At 35.3% G+C, this 18,493-nt stretch overlaps 1 pseudogene; it reads right to left on the bottom strand.

The window, feature by feature from the left end:
- Positions 1-5,108: 5,108 nt before the first annotated feature.
- On the bottom strand, positions 5,109-17,063 carry LOC149569352 (serpin-ZX-like; annotated as a pseudogene).
- Between the last annotated feature and the right edge of the window lie 1,430 nt (positions 17,064-18,493).

Below are 18,493 nucleotides of genomic sequence, written 5' to 3'. Positions count from 1 at the left end.
TACAAGTGTAATAGAAATATGACATCAAGGTTGAGACATATTTCCAACATTCTCCCACTTGTCAAACACCTTGCAATATTCAAACTGATGAAACTATATCATCACAATGATCCATGAAACCACATAAAGTTTAACACATTCTCTTGTGTTCCAACTAGACACTTGCCCAAAGAACACAAGCATAAGATCTTAGTGATAACAAAGGCTCAAAAAAATACCACTAGTCTACTATGCTTATGAGCTATACAAAAGCATAAAAAACATCAACTTCTTAGCCTAGCACATCTGCAAAGTAATTCCCTAGAAAATAGGATAAAATATGAGCCAAAATAACAACCAAGTTGATTGCTCCAATCCTACAACTAAAGTCTCAAGATTGGAAATGGCATTTATAAAAAATGCTAACCCATCCAATCACTCATACCTCAAAGGTATCCAACATTAGGAAACTCATGCCAACAACAGAACCAAACCCATAAACTGCATCTTTAAGCTCTATGTGCAAACCAGTCGATGAAGACCAAACACATACAAGAACTCCCACTACATGGGTAATGTCAAATCTGAAAGACCAGAGGCATCCTGAGTCTACCAATAACAACACAAAGAAAGTGTAACAATGTAGTACCAAGGACCATCCACAAACACATGCAAATCATGTAGCAAAAATACTACAACAAACATCTCTCTCATCTAGTCTTCACATCTCTCTTGTGTTGTGTACATCCAACAAAGAAAAGAGATAAATGAACCACCATGTTATCACCAAGTGATGATGTATGACCACAAAAGAGTGACCAGCATAGCTTCAATGGATCTCAAAAAACAATGTCTTGTGAACCCAAACATTCAAGAAGATAACCAAGACCAAAGAGAGAACCTGCAAAGCATAAGCATGTAGTATGTCCTACAAACACTTCTAAATGTTAGCTCTATAAAGTATGATCTCCTTTGCAACCCCAAGGGAAAAGCCACAACAACATCCAAAACTGTTCAACCTCAAGGGATCAAACATAGCATGATATCATGAATCTATATGGATGTACGCCTTTTTAAAGAAGGTCAAACAACTCATTTCCCATTTTAGGAAATCAGCCCACTACCATCTCCTATTGTCATCATAAATGAAAATACACTTCAAGGAGATCGCCATGTTATCCATATCTCATAATGAATCCTCCAAAACCATCTAACTATAGCTCAAGATTCATAAATATGAAAGAAAATATAAATCACCTAAAAGTAACATTGGGCGATACCTCTCAAGTGATAAATTGCCAAGTAGACCAAGAGTGGGGAATGAGAATGCTTCTCCAAGATATGCGAGTCACACATGACTTATCTAAGAACAATCTCCTCATAGGTCTCTGTTGAACTCACATCCAACCAAGGTGTAGGCTTCTTGGACTACCTATTGAAATCTCATCTAGAGTATCCATTTCAACAATATTTCTCTCATATCAAGACAACTCTAGCCTCACCTAAGTCTCCAAGTATCCACAAGCACCTGTAATCAATCACTCCATGAAAAACTCCACTGCAACATAGCACTATCATAAAGTATCAAGAAAATAATCAAAGTACTCAATACCAAGAAACTAAACCAAGATCAATGTCAAAGCTCCAACCGTGGAATCAAGAGTACAAACATGACATCATGATCTAAACCATATCCTCCAAAGAGATAACATGCTCCATGTGATCATATCAAATAAATGTATCATGTCACAACTCTAAATTGGTAATTAAGAGAAAACCATGACATAAAAGCCACCATGATAACATATTAAATAAAAGTAGAAATAACATCTCTACCAAGGACTCCTTGAATCCTAAAGATGTCAACATCTCCAATTACTTGAAGATACCATCTCCAATTAGTGAACCAACAAATGTGAAAGATCCTACTGCAACAATAGGAACTAAGTCATCCTCCAACATCTGTAATACTAAAGAAGATCATCCATCACCATGTGATAAATAAATACAACCACTCCTAAAGCTCCCATTGAAACATGATACCGAACTCCCCAAGCATATGACATACCATTTTCCAAATCTGAAAATCATCAAAGCCCACACATCACATTGAGTGATGCCAAGATTTTCAAACTAAGGAAATTCATCATGTTATAGGACACCATAACTGACTATCCAAGTACTCACTTATCATCCATTCTCTTATCCCAAAGCAACCACACTAATGCACAAGTGACCAAAAACAAGGTAAGTTAACAAATCTACACCAACATTGAATCAAATATGCTGGATATAGACAGTCCACATCTAAGTTATCCCACTACAATTAAATGGGTGGCTTATCCACCTAACTGTGTAACTTGTAGATCCAATCATTGCAACATGCAAACCCACTATCACATTAGTGATATGTACAAATGAGATCAAAGAGAATAATCATGTAGACAACATGACTCAAACACCAAATCAAGCATAAATATAATTTGTCAATTATGTCCACATCAAGCACCATAGTCTAGGAATCCAACAAAACATCACCATAGAAATATTGAGTGACTAAGCATGTACCAACATCTCCATATAGAGAAATAAATATACCTCCTCTCACCATGCACAAAAAATGCATGCATGTAGAACTACAACTATCTCATCTAGTAACATCCTAGAGAACCTAGGATCTAGAAAATAGCTCTTTAGTAGATCTACAAAAAACACAAATTTTTCTTTTTTCTTTTTGAGTACACAAAACTAGCAAAGCCATTGTGTCGAAGAACATGATGGCTCTGATACCAAATGTTAGGAAAAATTCAACAATAACTAGATAGATTAATTAGAAATGGATGACAAAACATGTAAACTATAACTCCAAAACTTTATGTGGAGAAACCCATTTGGGTAAAAACTCCACCAAAGCTCCAACACTTTATTGCTTCACAATGATAGGATTACATTGCTACATTCTTGCATTTCTCTAACTCGCTCTAAGTTGCTCTATTGCTACAAATACAAGCACTGAATATATAGCCACGAGAGAAACCATAAATCATTTAAAGAATGATTTCTCAATCCACTATCATAAGATAAGGCATTTTATCTTCTCCATTTTCATAGTGGCTATTCCACTATTAATAAGATAAGCTATCTTATCTTGCACATTCATAGTGGCTTGCCCACTATCATTAAGATAAGGTGTCTTATCTTCTCCATTGTCATAGTGGCTACCAACTATCAATAAGATAAGGTATCTTATCTTCCTCATTGTCATAGTGGCTTGCCCACTATCAATAAGATAAGGTGTCTTATCTTCTCCATTGTCATAGTGGCTACCAACTATCAATAAGATAAGATATCTTATCTTCCCCATTGGCATAGTGGCTCACCCACTATCAATAAGATAAGATGTCATATCTTCTCCATTGTCATAGTGGCTGCCAACTATCAATAAGATGAGGTGTCTTATCTTTCCAATTTTCATAGTGGCTTTCCCACTATCAATAAGATAAGGTTTCTCATCTTTCCCATTGTCATAGTTGATTTTAGTATTTTATTCATTACTTTCTTATCTTACAAGTTTTCACAATCACATATGACAATTTCAGATAATTACAAGTGTAATAGGAATATGACATCAAGGTTGAGACATATTCCCAAGATTAAGATCTACTACATTATAGGCATTATATCTTAGGTGTTCTTTAACCACTTTTTGTGCATTATGTTGGCTATTTAAGTTTATCTTTCCAAAAGGTATCCCAATAGAGTTTGAATAAGGAATTGAAGATAAGCACCCTTGTACAGTAGAAGAAAAACAAATTGTAACACCAAAAGGGTGAGCCAAAAGACACACACCCACATAGCTATAATGCCAACACAAGTCAGAGCACTTGTCGAACATATCAATTTGCATCTCCGTCATCCTCAATAGAATTCTCGAACTCCTCTCCATTGCCTAACAACCAAGCACTCCCACTTTCACTCTAGCTTATTCTCAATCCCCTATTTTCTAGATGTTAACCCCATTTGGTAGTGGAATACAAATGGAACAGGCATATATAAATATTTCGTTTGCATGCACCAAATCAGAATTACGATGAAAAATAGGAATAGGTATTTCAATTTTGGCCCAAATATGAGGTTTTGCAATTCTGCCTAAATAGGTGGAATTCAAATACGTATTCCTATTCCAATTTTATTTATTTTAGAAAACACAAATTTTTGGGTCCGTGAATTCCCCATCAAATTCTGGCTAAACCAAATAGAGAATATGAATATCTACCCCCATTTTCTATTGTAGAATAACTATTTCAGAATGACAAACAGAATAACATTTTTATTGATTAATATGCTTTTATATTGTAGATCAATTCAAATTTATTAGCTTTAACAATGAAAAATTTTAAGTGTAAAAACACTTATATTTCATACCATTATAAGTGTAACCACCAATTTCGTTATGCCGAAATTGCAATCATTTGCAAAGGGAAACAGCATATATCGATGAAAAAGTGTACCTGATTTAAAACAAGGATTCACTAAAACTTAGCATCCTATCAAAGAGTAGAACACTTTTTACCATGTGTGTGCATGTACTGCCCTGATAGGTTATACAAGAGCCAACTCAAAGGCACATTAAGTTTCACAAGTACACCAGCTGAAAAAAATTAACAGGGGAACAACCCGCAGATTGTTCTTGGCGTGCTGACTCCTTCCCATGTCCTATTTGTTTCCCATGGCGCAGAACCATCGCCCTCAGCGCGTGCGTATGTATGATGCTTCATGCAGCTGCTATGCACTGGGTGGGTTATAAAGCTGTCCCACAAACAGAGATCGAATGAACCGGAAAAACACGTTAATCAACAAATAGTGCATCAGAACACACAGATGGCTAATCAATAGGCCACATCTACTCCACTCCGTTATAGATCTCTGGAAAAGAATGGGGGCTTAACAAGCAAAGAGAAAGCCAGGAAGGCAAAGAGGCGGCGTGGCTCTGTCGACTATTACGTGCTTATCCGTCTGCATGCATCGTGCCCCTTACTGCGTGAATGCAGACGTGCAATAATCTAATCACTTAAGTATTGTTATTGTTCATACTTATATTTGTTGTCCAAATTCTACAAAGATAAAAATCAACTTTCTAATGGATTCAGTATGTGTCCAACAAAGACGATGAGTACTCCACTTTTATATTCCTTGATCACAAACATGAATGGATGATCAGCTATGAAGTCTTCAATTGGGTACATGCGTGCGAATTTAAGCTTAATTTTGACTACACTGATGGCTGTTGCTTCTGCACCCACCTCGTTAACTTCCACAAACGATTTGTGCAGAACATCTGAAATGTAGAGAAGCCCGCCCTCATAAAACTCAACCATGTCTTTGAAATTAGCATGCTCGTTAAAAGGTGAGACTAATCCCATCGTTTTCAAAATCTTAGTTGCATTAACACTAGATGATACCTTGAAGCGAGGCAGCTGAAAAGAGCCTACTTTTACCTTACTTCCCCGGCACAGATGGTGCTCAACAAAATTAAGATCAACCTCTCTCCAGTTCGCGTACGCCATTGATATCATTTGGCTGTTAATTATTGTTAGTTGGACAGCTGTTATTTCTGACTCGGAAATAGCAGCACTATTTATGGGTAGCTTGGACAGCTGTTCGTTCTTATCTATGAATAGCGGTTGTATTTATGGGTGGTTTGGACAGCTGTTTGTCCACTTGCCAAAAATTAGTAAACGGTTATTATTTACTAATTTTAGTGATTCTTTTTGGACACTTTGCAACCAATTCTATTATTGGTTGTCGAGTTGTCTTAATCTCAGCCGTGGTTAGATTTAATCTCGGTCGTTGGTTTACCAACAGGAGTAGTATAGAAAGGGGTCATTGGGTCATTTGGATAAAAAAAAGAAGAAGCTTTTGTGGAGAAGCTTTGGTGAAGCAGTTTGTAGTGTTAGCAAACAGTCTTGCAGTGTTAGCAAGGGCACAGGAAAAAGAAGCTTTGGTGAAGCAGTTTGCAGTGTTAGCAAACAATCTTGCAGTGTTAGCAAGGGCACAGAAAGAAGCTTTTGTGAAGCAGTTTGCAGTGTTAGCAAACAGTCTTGCAGTGTTAGCAAGGTCACAGGAAGAAGCTTTTGTGAAGCAGTTTGTAGTGTTAGCAAATAGTCTTGCAGTGTTAGCAAGGGCGCAGTGTTAGCATGGGGATAGCAGTGGGGAATATCAGCGGGAGAAATTAGGAGGTTGTCGGAATTCTACTAGTGAGAGGCAAGGAATTTTGTATCTCTTGATTTGCTGAAGTTTAATATAATTCCTCATCTGTAGAACTGGTTTTCCCTTAGGGGTTTTTTTCTAGGGACAATTTGTCCGAAAATATTGTGTTCATTTTGTTGCGCATTTCTTTCCGTATTTTATAAGTGAAGTTGCAGTTGTGTTATTTTTCGATATTAGCTAGAATTTGTTTTCAGCAGTTTAATAATCATTTGTGATAGGAGATTAATAATCAGTGACTGCAATAGTTTAATTTTTCACATGGTATCAGAGCTTTGTTAAGGGTAGAAGAGTTTTGCCCTAGGAAAGAAATTTTGATCTTTTTAGATTTATTATTGCTTTAAACTCTTGAGATGGCTTCAGCTGGTTTGAGAGATCAGGATAGATTAGATGGTGCCTCAAATTTTGGTGTCTGGAAGGCCAAAATTTCTTTATTGTTGGAAGAGAATGGTACCAAGGATTATGCTACCAGTGGTGTACCTGTACCAACAGATGCAACACAGCTTGCAGCATATAGGAAGGACGATGCCGAAGCGAGGAGGATTATCCTTGATGGTGTCAAGGATCATATTGTTCCACATATCTCGGAGCTAGATATAGCAAAGAAGATGTGGGATGCCATTCTAAATCTATACCAGAATGCTACCACTAACAGGAAGTTGATTCTTAGAGAGAAGCTAAAGAATACCCAGATCAATCAGAGAGAAGATGTCACAAGTTACCTCACCAGGCTCAGACTTGTCAAGGATGAGTTAGCAGCTATTGGAGATAGCCCTAGTGATGATGAGCTAGTGAGAATAGCCCTAAATGGGTTTACTAAACAATGGAGTGTCTTTGTTCAAGTTGTCAGTGGACAAGATACTTTACCGAGTTGGGATCGACTATGGACTGATTTCACTCAGGAGGAGTTTAGACTAAGTCTTGTCAATGGGGCCAACAAGAGTCAGAAAAATGAGGTGGAACAAGAGAACGTTGCCCTAGCGGGTAAAGGGAAAGAAAAGAAGGGATCTAGCAAAGGATCAAATTCACAAAGTGAAAAGAAGAAGAAGGACCTTTCTAAGGTCAAGTGCTTTGGATGTCACGAGTTTGGCCACTATGTCAGTGATTGCCCAGAGAGAAAAAAGGGTAAGAAGCAGGTGGCAGCTTCAGCAAGTGCATAAGAACTCTCCAGTAGAATGGAAGATGAGTTTGCACTCATAGCTTGTATGGTTAGCTCAACCTCATAGTGTGTTTGGTATATAGATAGTGGGGCATCATTTCATATGACAGGAGTTAGAGAGTACTTCTCCAGTTACAAGGAGGAGGACACCAACATCCAGATTTCTATGAGAAACTTGTTCAAACTCAACCCTGTTGGGAAAGGGACTGTTCAGTTTCAGAGGGAGAATAGAAAGATAATTCCTCTTCATGATGTGTTATATGTGCCGGGCTTAGGTATGAATTTGATTTCTGTATTTGTTCTTCAAGATATGGGGTATAATGTACTCTTTAGAGGGACACATGTGTTGATTAAGCACAAGGATTGGAAATCACCCATAACTATTGGAGTTAGGAGTGGTCGCCTTTATAGATTGCAGTTTGATACTCCTAAGGCACTTATGAGAAACAATAATCCTAGAGATCTTGGAGAGCTATGGCATAGGAGGTTGGGCCATATTCATCATGGAGCACTTAGATTGCTTCGTGAGACCGTGACAGGTGTTCCAGAGGTGAGCATAGAGCATGACGATGTATGTAAGGGATGTGTGTTGGGGAAGTTTGCGAAAGCATCTTTTCCAAGGAGTGACACCAGATCTAAGGGTGTTCTTGATCTAGTACATTCAGATGTTTGTGGACCAATGTCAACGAAATCTCTCAAAGGATATGAGTACTATGTTACTTTTATTGATGACTTCTCTAGAAAGACCTGGATATACTTCTTGAAGACTAAAGATGAGGTTTTCAGTCGATTCCAAGAGTTCAAGGCTCTTGTGGAGAACTTGACAGGAAAGAAGATAAAGGTTCTTCGGTCAGACAATGGAGGCGAGTACAAAGGAAATATCTTCGAGGAGTTCTGCACCAGAGAAGGAATCAAGAGAGAATGGACTATTCCTTACAATCCACAACAGAATGGAGTTGCTGAGAGGAAGAACCGTTCTATATCGGAGGCAGCAAGAGCTATGCTACATGACCAGGACATGCCCCGTTACTTATGGGCAGAGGCGTTTAATACAGCAGTCTACATTCAGAATAGAGTTCCACACAAGGTGCTAGGGAAGATGACACCAGAGGAGGCTTTCACAGGGAAGAAGCCAGATGTTAGTCACTTCAGGATATTCGAGATTTTGGCATATTGTCATATTCCTGGAGATACACGTACAAAGTTAGATCAGACTGCAGAGAGGGGGTACTTTGTTGAGTACAGTGAGACCTCAAAGGCATACAAGATTTTCATTCCGGGGACTAAAAGAGTTATTGTTAGATGGGATGTCAAGTTCATGGAGGACAAGGCATTCAAGAGATCTAGAGATTTGCCAGCAGATGATCAGAGTGAGCAGCCAACAAAAGCTCCAAGACCAAGTCAAGGGCATCAAAGCTCAAGTACAGTTACCAGTACGAGTGTAGACTCAGTTAGTGAAGATTCACAGAGTATGGAACAACAGGTGCAACAGGAAATGCATCTGGAAGACTTAGAGGTTGACATTTCATCCTCTACAGTTGGCAGCAGGAACCATGTGGTTCCAGATACACAAAGGGATACTCAGGAGTTTGTGGGAGCTCCTAGGAAGAGTACTAGACAACGAAGACAACCAACCAAGTTCAATGACTATGTGGCATTAGTTAGTCAGTTGGTAGATAGTGAGCCTTCTAGCTATTAGGAAGCTGCAGAACATCAGGTATGGCGAGATGCTATGGTTGAGGAATATTCTTCAATAATGCAGAATGATGTGTGGGAGGTAGTACCTAGACCAACAGATAGGGTTGTAGTTGGATCACGCTGGATCTATAAGATAAAGCATGGTGCAGATGGTAGCATCGAGAAATACAAGGCTAGGTTTGTGGCAAAGGGGTTCTCTCAGAAGGAGGGAATAGACTATGAGGAGACATTTGCTCCAATTGCCAGGTATACTTCTATACGAGCTGTAATCTCACTTGCAGCACAGATGGGATGGCAGATCCATCAAATGGATGTCAAGACAACATTCCTCAATGGTGAGTTGAAGGAGGAGGTATACATAGAACAACCAGAAGGCTTTGTAGCGCACAGCAAAGAGACCCACGTGTGCAGATTGAAGAAAGTTGTTCGACTACAATACATACCTACAGATGAGCAGGTAGCAGACATTCTGAAGAAAGCTTTGGGAAAGGCCAAATTTATCTTCTTCAGAGATAAGATGGGTGTCATGCAGAACAACTTCCTCGCTAAGAGGGAGTGTTAATTATTGTTAGTTGGACAGCTGTTATTTCTGACCCGAAAATAGTAGCACTATTTATGGGTAGCTTGGATAGCTGTTCGTTATTATCTATGAATAGCGGTTGTATTTATGGGTGGTTTGGACAATTGTTTGTCCACTTGCCAAAAATTAGTAAACGGTTATTATTTACTAATTTTAGTGATTCCTTTTGGACACTTTGCAACCAATTCTATTATTGGCTGTCGAGTTGTCTTAATCTCAGCCGTGGTTAGATTTAATCTCGGTCGTTGGTTTACCAACAGGAGTAGTATAGAAAGGGGTCATTGGGTCATTTGGATAAAAAAAAAAAGAAGCTTTTGTGGAGAAGCTTTGGTGAAACAGTTTGCAGTGTTAGCAAACAGTCTTGCAGTGTTAGCAAGGGCACAGGAAAAAGAAGCTTTGGTGAAGCAGTTTGCACTGTTAGCAAACAATCTTGCAGTGTTAGCAAGGGCACAAAAAGAAGCTTTTGTGAAGCAATTTGCAGTGTTAGCAAACAGTCTTGTAGTGTTAGCAAGGGCACAGGAAGAAGCTTTTGTGAAGCAGTTTGCAGTGTTAGCAAACAGTCTTGTAGTGTTAGCAAGGGTGCAGTGTTAGCGTGGGGATAGCAGTGGGGAATACCAGCGAGAGAAATTAGGAGGTTGTCGGAATTCTGCCAGTGAGAGGCAAGGAATTTGGTATCTCTTGATTTGCTGAAGTTTAATATAATTCCTCATCTGTAGAACTGGTTTTTCCTTAGGGGTTTTTTTCCAGGGACAATTTGTCCGAAAATATTGTGTTCATTGTGTTGCGCATTTCTTTCCGTATTTTATAAGTGAAGTTGCAGTTGTGTTATTTTTCGATATTAGCTGGGAATTTGTTTTCAGCAGTTTAATAATCATTTGTGATAGGAGATTAATAATCAGTGACTGCAATAGTTTGACTTTTCACATTGGCAATATAACATACATGGAGGAGGACTGGTTTGTTGGTGATTAATTCAAATTAACAGTTCATTACTGTTGGCGATTAATTCAAGCTAACTCTAGTTTACTTCTAGTTTGGATGGTGCAACTGGACTATTTAAATGCTGCATTCTCTTAACTGGGGATAAAACTTACATGTGTCACTTATTGCTAGGTATTTCACCATGATTCCCTATTCTATGGAGTGATTGGTTTTGCATAAATGCTCATGTTTTGTAATTGATACACAATGAATGAATAATAGAATTTCATTAGTAACCAGTTCTATTCTTCCTCTATTTCTGTAACTTTTTGCTTTTATCTTTCAACAAGATTGTTCGTTAAATTTCAGATTTAGCATGAGTAGAAAATTCTACACGGTTGTCCTTTCCCTGAAAATAGAAGAGGCATAGGATTTTGAAGCCGTCAACTATTTTAATAGATTGTTTCTTTCTAATAGTCATCATCGGTGTTTCCACACTCTGCCCATTCAGCAAATTAAATGTACCTTTTTTTGTTGCAGAGGCGTCAAATTGTTTCTGCCATGCGCCCTTGAAATACAAGGCGTTTGCCAAAATAGCCTGGTATCGCCATCTATAGAATCAGGTGAAAGAAGCTCTTCTATCTTCCCCTTACTCTCATCGGCTGCCCATTTATTCACCTCCATTGTAACTTCATAGCGCTGAAAAAAGTCCACAGAAAGGCAAGATATCAGGTGGATGTATGTTATTAATCACTAAAAGGTGTGTCTAATTATTAGCCTCTATGGACTGAATTAATGGCGAATGGTGTCAAACCTTTTCTTTCAAGGGTGAAACAAAAATATATAAACTAGAAGCTCTCAGAATTTTTGAAGCAACAATATATTAGACTCTGGACTGTTAATGATTATTTAGCGATTGTCAACGCCATGATAATAACATGCATAGGGTTTCAAGTTTTTTTCAAAAAAAATTTATCCACTGAAAAAGATATATAGAAAATTGATGATTCGAAAACATTCCAAATGCAGATTAGACTAAGGCAAAAGAAAGCACACAAGTGACGAATAACGAAAGACATATACCTTGTTGATAAAATCTACTGAACTAGCTTTAGCATTATGTCGATTCTCCGCAAAATCTTTCAGATTGTGTTTCAAATTGATGGTGTGTTACACCCATACTCCATTCACAAACGTGAGAAGGGGACCTCCCCTATCAATTCCATCTGCCAAGACTACATTGATGAGGTAAGAAGAAATATTGTAAAAACAGTTCCAACAAAATAACAGCAGTAATAAATAAATAAAAAACAGGGCAAAAAGAGTTAAAAATATATATATTTAATTTAATAAAAACTGTGTACAGCAGCTGTTTTCAACACATATATATATAGCTATTACAACTTTGAAGCCTAGAGGCTTCTTGCTTTCTAGAAAACTCTAACATCTGGAAACATCTTTTTACAACAGCTCTTTTTTAAAAATATTTTTATTTCAAAAACAGCTACAGGAAGATTCTAGAAATATTCTTTTATTTTTACACAATCTTAACTATCTCTAACATCCTCCCTTAAGATTGGCTAGAAAAATCAAAATAAAGGAGAACATTATATGACTATCCCCCCTTAATGTCCACCTCAATCATGCCTAGCATGCCCCATAGTTTCAGAAATCTGGCCTCAAGTATACTCTTAGTAAATATGTTTGTTGCTTGGTCTTCACATGGACAAAATTGGAGATTAACAAAATTTGCTTGAACAAGATCCTGAATTTAGTGACCATCAATCTCAATGTGTTTTGTTTTAGCATGAAAAACATGATTATTTGCAACTTGGATTGCACTTTGATTATCACAATGCAAAGGAGTAGCTGAACTCTGTGCAAAACCAAGCTCAAATAAAAGGTTGTGAATCCAAGCTGCTTCATTTCTAGCTTCTTTTGTTGCTCTATATTCTGCTTCACATGAGGACAATGATGTAGTAGTTTATTTTTTGTTGCTTCATGTAATTGGACAGGACCCAAGCTGAAAAATATAACCACTAGTAGATTTCCTATCATCTATATCGCCTCCCCAGTCTGAATCAGTAAAACCAAGCAAAGAAACTGAGGACTTGTAACTATAATGTATGCCATAGTAAATGGTTCCATGAATGTATCATAAAATCCTTTTGGCAACCAACCAATGAGTTTCTTTTGGTTCCTACCTAAATCTAGATACCAAATCGACTACAAAACAAATGTCTAGTCTAAAATGTGTTAGATAAACCAGGCTACCAACAAGCTATCTATATAAAGTAGCATTTACCTTCTTGGAAATACATTCTTTAGTAAGCTTAATTCCAGAATGAAAAGGAGTAGGGGTTGGCTTACATTCAAGCATGTTAAAATTTTTTAAAAGATCCAAAGCATATTTTGCTTGAGAGATAAATAACCCATCATGAATTCTACTAATTTGCAAGCCAAAAAAATAATTTAGTTCACCCAAATCACTCATATGAAATGCCCCTTTAAGATCTGATTTCAAATCATTAATTACCCCAATATTTGGTCTAGCTGTGAGTAAATCATCCACGTAAACTGCAACAAGAATAATTTCATTTTGCTCTCTCTTCACATAAAGATTTGGATCTGATTTTCATTTTTGAAACCCATGAAGCTGAAAATAACTTTAAATCTTCTCATTTCATGCTCTTGGTGCTTGTTTAAGCCCATCAAGTGACTTCTTTAATCTACAAACAAGATTAGGATGTTGCTGATCTACAAAACCTGGTGGCTAATCCATATATATTTCTTCATATAAATCTTCATTTAAAAAAGATTTTTTCTACATCCATTTGATGAATATGCCACCCAAGACTTGTAGCCAAAGAAAGAATAATTTTAACTATATTCATTTGAATGACAGGAGCAAAAGTGTCTTCATAATCAACACCCTCTTTTTGATTAAATCCCTTATCAACCAATCTAGCTTTAAATTTTTATATAGCACCATCTAATTTAAATTTTCTTTTATAAATCCATTTGCAACCAATGACATTCTTACCTTTGAGAAGTGTCACAAGTTCCCAAGTTTTATGTTTCACCAAAGCATTATATTCTTCTTCTATAGCTTACGCCCATTCTTTCTTCCTTCTAGCTTTCTCATATGATCTTGGGTCATTTACTTGTAATACTTTGATCATGAGAGCACTACCATTCCTCTCTTGAATCTTTGAGCCTTGCCTATATATTTCTTCAACACTCCTTGTTGTTTTTCTAGCTAAAAAGTCATCTTCTTCATCATCACTACCTACAAAAAAGTCTAGTTACAAGCATTAGTTGTTTCATTTTCACTAGTATTTTCATCATTTGTAGAAGTGCACAACTCATCCTCATCAATGTCGTCTCCATTTCTTTCTAAAATATTTAAAAAGAGAGAAGCATTTGTTGTCGTAGAGCAAGAAGGAGTGGTTGTAAGTTGTGAATGCTCATCAAACTTCACATCTCAACTAACAAAGACCTTGTTTGTTGTCAAATCATATAAATTATAAGCCTTTGATTCTTCAATTCTTCACTATAACCCATAAAAAAACACTTATGATTCTTTGGTTCTAACTTTTCCCTTTTTGTATCAGGAATGTGTGCCCAAGCAATACACCCAAATACTTTAAAATATCCAATGTGAGGTTTCTTACCACTCCATGCTTTGGTGGGGATTCTATTTATAATATGTGTAGCACAAGAAACAACCAAACCCTAGAATTTATTATGCAAACTTTAAAAATACAACATACAACAAGCCATTTTAAAAAGAGTTATATTCATTCATTCAGCCACCCCATTTTGTTGAGAGTATAAGGAACTATTCTTTGCACCTTAATACCATAATTTTCACAAAATGACTCAAATGCATAATTGCAATAATCACCCCCATTATCTGTCCTTAAAAATTTAATTGTTTTGCCACTTTGATTTTCAACTAATGGCTTAAAATTTTGAAACACTTCAAAGACTTCTTTTTTCCTTTCAAGAAAATAAACCCATACTCTCCTGTTGTAATTATCAATAAAAAGTTAGAAGGTACCTGGCACTTGAAAGTGAAGGATATCCTGGTTCACATAAATTACTATGAATGAGTTGCAATGGATGCTTAGCTCTCCATGCTTTACCTAAATCAAAAGGATCTCAATGATGTTTCCCTAACACACAACCTTCACACACACCTTCACAAGCTGAAATTTTTGTTAATCCTCTATCCATATCCATTCTAACCATATCTTGTAATTTTTTATAATTTAAATTTCCAAGTCTAGCATGTCAAAGTTGTGACATATAATCAGTCTAAACAATAAAAGCATGAGAGACTATATATTTATCATCAACAAACCCCACAAATTTAAATAGATTCTTTTCATGATCAACTCTACCAATAGCAATTAGATTGCTTGGGTCTTTTCTATCTCTAACAATAACTTGATCAGCATTGACAAAAAACTCATATCCAACTTGAACTATTTTGTATACTGAAATAATATTCACTTCCAATCCTTCAACCGATAAAACATTTTTCAAAGATTCATTTGTTACATTAACAATTCATGTTCCTAAAACTAGAAGTTTCATTTTATTGCCAATAGAAATTTCTTGATTTGAATTCTTCCCTTCATCAAAATCAATAAACAAAGATTTATCCCCAGTCATGTGAGATGATGCCCTGGAATCTAAAATCTATTCTTTATTAGAATCTAAATCAAATTATCCCTCCTTAACACTAGATTTACTCTTGGGTGTAGCAATTACCTCCTCAATTGATTTTTCTTGCCTTTTAAAAAGATAGCTACAAAACTATGTTTATCCTTCTTTCCATTCTTAAACCTTTCTTGCTTGGGCTTAAATTGATGACTTTCATTTTCCCTCTTCTTCAAACAAAATTTCTCCATGTGATTCTCACCCCCACAATACCTGCAAATAATGGGCTTTCTTCCAGCTTTCTTTTCTACACCATCATTTCTAGAAAAATGGTTAGAACCTTCATTATTTCAAAATTTATTATTTCCTTTCCAATTCTTTTTTCCATTATTTCTGAAAAATTTACTTTTGGTTGTATATGCATGATTCTTCTTAATATGCCCTTCTTTAATAAGCTACACTTTTTCATTTAAAATAGATTTGCAAAATTGATCAAAAGTTCACTGGGGGGTATTGGGATTTAGTGGAAGAACCCTTTTCCTTGATTCATTAAATACATTATATGGTTGGGGAAGCTTACTTTCAACCATTGCAATCAACTAAAAATATTTTTTTGCATATTACACTCCTTTTTTTTTTAGTTGAGCACTTAAAAAGGTAACTTCATTGAAGTAATCAGACATTTTTACAAAATCAGATAGATCTAAATTCGTCAATTTTTCTTTTATACTAAACATGCTAGCAATGTCTGCATCTTTATAATCTTTTTCTAAAGTCTCCCATAGCTCTATTGGATTATCAATATCAACAAATCTTCTATTTAGATTGGGGCTCAAAGCTTTACCAATAATACCTCTAGCTTGCTCCAACTTGCATTTCCACAACTCCTTTTCTCTATCATTTTGTTGAGGTTCCCTAATTTATTTATTTACTATCCTCCATAAAGCCTTCTCTCATAGAGAATTCTTGACTTCAATCTTCCAATCTACAAAACCACTTCTATCAAAGATAGGAAAAACTTCATTTGAAGAACCCATGTTAGCAAAAAAAAAAGCTTTCAAAAAAATCTAGCAACGTAACAGCCATGCAACCAAATATCACTCCAAAAATATATTAGCCCTGCAAACAAAACATTTTTAGAAATATATTTTCTTGCATCAAAACCCTCTAGCAATATTTCTAGCTGAACTTCTAGATGAATCTCCAACTGAACTTGGCTAAACCTAGCTCTAATACCATGTAAAAATAATCCCAAAAAAAATAGCAGTAATAAATAAATATAAAATAGGGCAAAATAGAGTTTTATATATATATATATATATATATATATATATATATATATATATATATATATATATATATATATATAATTCAATCAAAATTGTGTACATCAACTGTTCTCAACACACATATATATAGCTATTACAACTTTGAAGCCTAGAGGCTTCTTGCTTGCTAGAAGACTCTAAAATCTAGAAACATATTTTTACAACAGCTCTCTTCTTTAAATGCTTTTATTTCAAAAATAGCTATAGGAAGATTCTAGAAATATTTTTTTATTTTTAGACAATCTTAACTATCTCTAACAAATATTATGGCTTCTTTGAGTTTGAGACAAGTACAAAACTGGTCTAGTGTTGTGTCCTTCACTCCACCTATAGCAAAACTTAATGCCACATATATGCTCAATGGTGAAAATACAAAATTTTTCTCTACAGTTACTTCAACTACTTTCTTTGAAAAATCAATTGATAACTCTGTTTGATTATGAATTGAAGCTTGGATATCCATTACATCTTAATTCAAGCTAAGCTCATTACAATTGTGGTACACTTTAACCCAACTCCAAGTAATCTCCTCTCTTCTATTCTCAATGGATAAAAAGTGCAAAGACACTTTTGCTTTTTATCTGTAAGCTTACCTTAAACATATATACAACTATCCAATTTTCTTAGTGAATGTGTTTTAGATTTCTTTAAGAAAACACAAGCACAACTAAACTGTTGTGGTAAATTTTCATAATTTGTAGGATAGTTATCTTTAAACCATGTATTTTGAGTCATCCTTAAACATCACACATTAATGAAAATTAAGCTTATTATTTAACACTTTTAACCTAGAAATCAAGCCTTAATATGTGATATTTATAAATTTAGACATTATTTTAAAGATTGAACTAAGGGACACTCCACACTGTTTGTCCTTTTAAATTTGTTCAATCATAAATGTGTCTATGCTTTCTTTCTTGTGTTCCAAGCCTTTCCTTACGACCACTTATTTGGTTTCTAACCTAAAAATGGGACTTTACTAATCATATAGATGAAACATTTGGTGTAAAAGAATAATGTTTCATATTTATCTTTTTGTTAGTTTTAATTGTACTACTATGTAGAGAGAGCAAATTAATTTGGAGATGAATATCATTCTTCCGAGAGTAAGCATGAATTGAGATAGAATATATAATATTTATTTCTTCATTATTTTTATTTGTACTACTATATAAAGAAAGAAAATTAGTTTGTAAATGAATAGCATTCTTCTAAGTGTAAGAATGAATTGAAATAGAAAAAATAAATTTCTTCATGAAGGTGTAACGATTCTAAACCTTTTCATATTTTATGTTTTACTTATTTGTGTTAGTTTAATTTTTAATACCTAATTAATTTAAAGTTTTTATAGATCAATTTCTTAGAAATATTCTTTATATAGCTATCATCCAACAATAAGTTCTTTTTTTGGAACTCCAAATTCTTAGAATTTGTGTCTTGAACATTAAGTTTTAATTTTTTGTAAGTAGGAATATGTATCCTTATGTACTTATTGTTAAGAATATTAGCAGTAAGTGTATTCAAACATTAAATACTGCATATATTCTCATTCTTAATATAATCTTACACGTTCAAGTATTGAAGATATAGATTGTCTCATACAAATGTTTCACCGCTGATAGTATACAATGATATTATATCACTTATAATTACCATCAATTATAATACATATCTTTCTTTAACTTCTAGTTACTCTGATTAATGAAATGGGAGACATCTCTTGTCATCAGGTATTTGCGGGTATGTAATACGATTAGTCATTAGGTCTCTTTAATAATATAATAGTTGTTAAGAAAAGACACTAACACGTATATCTGTTGGGACATAATCTCGTAGGATCATAACCTTACTTGGTTGTGTTTCAATAGGTATATATATTAGTCTCATTTGTAT

The sequence above is a fragment of the Cupressus sempervirens genome, chromosome 3 (genome assembly GCF_028749045.1).
Source record: "Cupressus sempervirens isolate cs-2001-9-10 chromosome 3, ASM2874904v1, whole genome shotgun sequence".
In the NCBI taxonomy this organism is placed as follows: domain Eukaryota; kingdom Viridiplantae; phylum Streptophyta; class Pinopsida; order Cupressales; family Cupressaceae; genus Cupressus; species Cupressus sempervirens.
This window is presented reverse-complemented; position numbering and strand designations above follow the sequence as displayed.